The sequence below is a fragment of the Pezoporus occidentalis genome, unplaced genomic scaffold, assembly GCF_034315485.1.
Source record: "Pezoporus occidentalis ecotype Australia unplaced genomic scaffold, CSIRO_AGI_Poc_V1 ctg198, whole genome shotgun sequence".
In the NCBI taxonomy this organism is placed as follows: domain Eukaryota; kingdom Metazoa; phylum Chordata; class Aves; order Psittaciformes; family Psittacidae; genus Pezoporus; species Pezoporus occidentalis.
The window spans coordinates 454,430-459,467 of record NW_026913833.1 but is presented as its reverse complement, the minus strand read 5'-3'; positions in this window follow the sequence as shown (position 1 = coordinate 459,467).

The window sequence follows — 5,038 nt, the reverse complement described above, 5'->3', positions numbered from 1 at the left end:
CCTGTGTTTGCTCCTGTGCCTGTCCACGTCACTGAGGTGCTCTCCTGGTGCGAGGCAACAGGGATGCTCTGATGCACAGACAGACAGACCCCTAACAGCATCAGAGCGGGGGGGATGCTCTGATGGACAGGGAAGGCCAGCCCTCGGCCCATGGTGACTGCACATACCTGCACAACATTAAATGAGTCACTGTTAAGGTGCTTCTCCAGATTGGTGACCCCCTGCTCAGGTTCTAACCCCAGTTTGCTGGGTGCTGAGCACTGAGCACCCAGCACCAGCATGAGCACCCATTGCATCGCTGCTACCACCAAAAAGAGCCACAGTGCCATGCTGTGACAATCTGCACTGGGGTTTTTCCCCAACAACAGCTCTGGAACCAGAGGAATGTCACTGACTCGCTGCTTCCCAGAGGGAGCAGAACTTTCTGGCTTCAACAGAATACATGTGGGAGATTCGCTCCTACGGATCAGGATGGCTTTGGGAAGCGCCCGCCTCCTCCTGCCTGCGGGATCCCTTGGGATATGCAGCTCACCACAGTGCAGTTTGGGGATGGGACAAGTTATTTTGGGGGCATGCTCTGCAGTGAGAAAGCACAGACTTTGCTGCCTTCCCTTTGCTTCCCTCCACATCCCCCTTTCCTCATGTTCCCATCACTTCAGCCCGGGCTGGTTCACCGCATCCCACAATGTTTATTTTCATTCCTTTGCCTCAGATTTCCTCTTTTCCCCTCAAACCATCTCCCCAGGGAGGAGCAGATCCCATGGGATGACTACCCCCTGGAGCATCTCCCCTGCTCATGTGGGCCGCAGCATCTCCCAGTGCCTGGCATCACACCATGGAAGTACCAGGTTGCACAAAGCCAGCAGGATCCCAGTGCCACAGAGAACCCAAGAGCCAGCCTTGATTCACATTGTCGATCTCAGGCTGGAGATCAAACTAAATATAGGCAAACAAAAATACACCCCAGTGCGAGCGCTGTGCAACACAAATGGGGACAATTAAGTCACAGCAAGGAAAGGAATTAATCTGATGATCTTTACAGGCTCACCATCTAGGAGCTGATTAGCTATAAAGGGAAAGAATGATGAGAAACTCAGCTCAATGTGATTTTTCCACTCTCCTTATGGCCATTTCTAGTGCTCCCTTGCTTTTGCTGCAAGAGGGGAGCAGGGAGGACTCTGATGGTCCCATCCAAAGTACCTCCATGGTCATGGAGAACCAACAGTGCTGCTCTGTGTAGCCCTCAGTATCTATACCAGGAATGAAAACATTGTGATTTCCACCCCATCTGCTTCCCCCCCCGCCCCGATTTACTGATATCCTTCAGAGAAAGCCCTCTGCCACCCAGACATCGTCCCCTGACCCACATGTATGTGATCCCATCAGGTGTCCCCAGGGAATCTGGGACTGCAGTGCTGAACACCGAGTGCTTTGGTGGCAGAACAGAGATGGGAAAGGGAAAATGCTAGAGGAACAACAGCCAGTGCCACCCAAAGCCCATCCTGGGGAGAAGGGGACCCTGGAAGCCTGGAAACATTCAAGGCCAGGTTGGATGGGGCTTGGAGCACCCTGCTCTAGTGGAAGGTGTCCCTGCCCGTGGCAGGGGTTGGAGCTGGATGAGCTTTAGGGTCCCTTCCAACACAAACCAGTCTGGGATTCCATGCCCCATACCTAGACATCTCACCCACAGCCAGCTCTGCATCAGAAGTTGGTTCTGAAGCCCCTGTACAACCACACAGTGTATGACGGTGCAGGGGCTGTGCCGGAGCATGGACCCCCAGGGAAGTGGAGCCCACAGCATCTCTCTGTGCCCCATAGGACCCAGCCAGATCCATGACTGGATATAAGGAGGAAATTCTTTCCTGTGAGGGTGGTGAGGCACTGGAATGGGTTGCCCAGGGAGGTTGTGAATGCTCCATCCCTGGCAGTGTTCAAGACCAGGTTGGACGAAGCCTTGAGTGACCTGCTTTAGTGTGAGGTGTCCCTGCCCATGGCAGGGGGTTGGAACTGGATGATCTTAAGGTCCTTTCCAACCCTAACTATTCTGTGATCCTATGAGAGACCCCGCTCACCCCAGCCACTGCCTCTGGTGCCCGTACCCACGCCATACACAACACACAAAAGGAGCAGCCGGCAGCTTCCCTCCTCCTTACCGAAAACCAGATGATCCCAGATTGTTCCTCCCACTGCCTGTATGTGCACTGCCAAGGCACGGGAGCGCTGCCTGCCTGGGGGCACCAGGGCTGGGAGGCAATACCCAGACATTAGGGGGGGGAACACATGGAGATGCAGCCACTCTGTGCCCCCCTGGAGCAGAGCAGCCCCCATGGCTGCCCTGACATCAGCTGTAAGATATGTGAGAAATGAAAATGCCTGATCCGTGGATAAACGCGTGGTCCCTGCGGGCTGGAGGCCCCAACAAAAGGCTGCCTTGTGCTCAGTGCCTGCGTCTATGGGTACAAACATCCCGGGTCTCCTGCGAGGGGCAGCGGGCCTCTGGATGGGAAGAGAAAGCAAAGCAGGCTCCATCCATCCTGCGGCAGGGATGCAGATGGTGCCTCGGCATCAGCTTGAGACCATACAGCGCAGAAAAGGGGGTGAAATGATTGCAGTCGTTTGTTAATGCTGCTGAGGCTACTTTAAACGTTGCAGTGAGCTTGTGCTAAAGGTTAACTCATTCCTTGTGCTGTAAATATCAGCTATCCTCAGCCTGCGGTGCAGGGGAGGCCCCTGCTCCCTCCTGGCCCTGCAGGAATGGAGCTGGGATCCCCAGGGGGATGCAGGCACAGAGAGAGCAGGGCAAGAAATCTCCATCAGCCTCTGAAACAGGCTATGGGCATGTTCAAAGCACACGGAGGGAACAGACCCCCTTGAGCCCCATGTGGTGTGCACAGAGAACCCCACACAACTGTGGACACAACCTCCATGGTTAATGAAATTAATGAACTGTTCCCAGGCAGCAGGGATGTGCCTTGCCTTTGCTCCTTTGACACCTGCAGGCAGCTCCTGCCCACAAGCAGTGAGTGGATGGGTGCTGGAATGAGCCTCTCAAAGCTGAATGCTGGGGAAGAGGCAAAACCAGTGACCAGCAGCTTTCTCATGTCCAAGTCAAAGCACAGGGAATGAAACATTAACTTGTGCCTTCACTTTCCTCCCCTCAGTCTGGCCCATGCAGCTGATGGAGAAAATCAGCCCCTCTGGGTTCATCACCCAGGAACTGCCCCATCAGCAGCTTGGATGGTGTCAGCTCAGTGACCATCAGCAGAACTTAATATCCTTAGAAGAGATGAGTGTTTCAACAGCACAGGCAGGTGAATTTGCTGCAGGGATGAGCTGCCACAGGGGCTGTGTGCTGGGCACATCTGTTTGGGGTCTGTGGGGCCCCAAAGTGGCCCCTGGCACCCCATCCTGTCCCCATGGAGAGGCTGCTTGGCCCTGCTCTTGCCAGGGATGAAGAGCAGTTACCAGCAGGGCTGTGATTTCATTTCCTAGGAGTCTCTCACTGCGGTACTCAAGTGTCTCCCTTCTGCAGCACTCACCTATTTGTAGAGGAAAAGAGCTTTGGGACTTTGTCTTTCCTGGAGCATCCTTGGAGCATCCCTTGGGGCAGTCGCTCTGGCCCCGCCACCAGGCCCAGGCTGAAGGCAGCAGGAGCAGAATATTTTGTCAATTGCTCCATCTAGTGCCATTTCAGCAGAAAAAGCTGTGGGAGCACAACACTGGGAGCTGGTGCAGCTGCTGTGGATGGGGCCTGTGCAGCTGACCCTGGCTGGTGTGGCAGTTTGGTGAGGATGTGCCAGATCAGACAACCACAGCCTGGTTTGGGTTCGAAGGGACCTTAAAGCTCACCCAGTTCCAGCCCCTGCCACGGGCAGGGACACCTTCCACTAGAGCAGCTTGCTCCAAGCCCCTGTGTCCAACCTGGCCTTGAAAAGGGTCTCAGTCCCGTTTCTGCAAGGCAAAGTGAATCTCAAAACTCTGGCAGGGTGGACTCCAGCCACGGAGAGGATGAGGACCAGCTGCTGAGATACCACCGCAACCCAGGAATCACCCAAAGACCAGGGACGATGTACTCCCAGCATGTGCAATCTGTGAGGGGAAAATCCATTGCAGAGAGGGTTAAACAACACAGCCAACAACAGCTCAACCACAGACCTACCCTGCACAGGGTGACGCCAATGTAGGCAGAAACCCTCCCCACTTGCCACCCCTCTCCCTGCTTTAAAAAACAGCAGTATTTTAGTGTTTGCCCACATGGTAATTTGTCCAGGTTTACCTGCTTCCCCCAGTGCAGCAAGTTAACAGTGTATTGTGAGCATCAGGAGCTCTGCACTGATTCCTGCTTCTCTGGCAGAAGCAGTAAAACACCCAAGAAATAAATCTGTCTGTGTCAGGCATGATCTCACGTGCACTGCTCCCTGGCTAAAGCTGCTTTCCAGGAGGAATACCTGCAAGAAGAAATCCTGCAGAGAAACCAGGGCAGGGACCAGTCACTGGGTCACAAGCCCAAACACAGCCTGGAGGAAACAACATCCCTGTTGAGAAGGGATTTATGTCATGACTATGCTACAAAACACCACCTCTAATGCATAAACCCACGCCATCTCCTAAGGCAAGTGCTAGTAGAGGCCTTCGCTGAGCAGCATCGCTGCTACGGGGGACAAAAACATGTCTGTAAAAAAGGGAAGGATATGTTGCTATTTAGGGAAATTTATTTGCAGCTCCTTTTCTGCTACATACAAATAAGCAAGAACCTGCAGGAAATGAGCTCCCAGAGCACCAGGAGAAACCCATCTTCTACGCTTGCGTTTATACTCAGCAGATGGCCCATGATACCTGCACATCAAAGTGTTAAAAAAGAAGAGAGAAGAAAAGGCTCAGGAGAAACTGTGTAACAGTCTTCCAATACCTAAAGGGGCTGATAAGAAAGCTGGAGGGAGGCTTTGGGCAAGGGCCTGTAGGGACAGGCCAAGGGGAATGGCTTTAACCTGCCCGAGGGGAGACTGAGATGAGCTCTTAGGCAGAAGCTCTTCCCTGT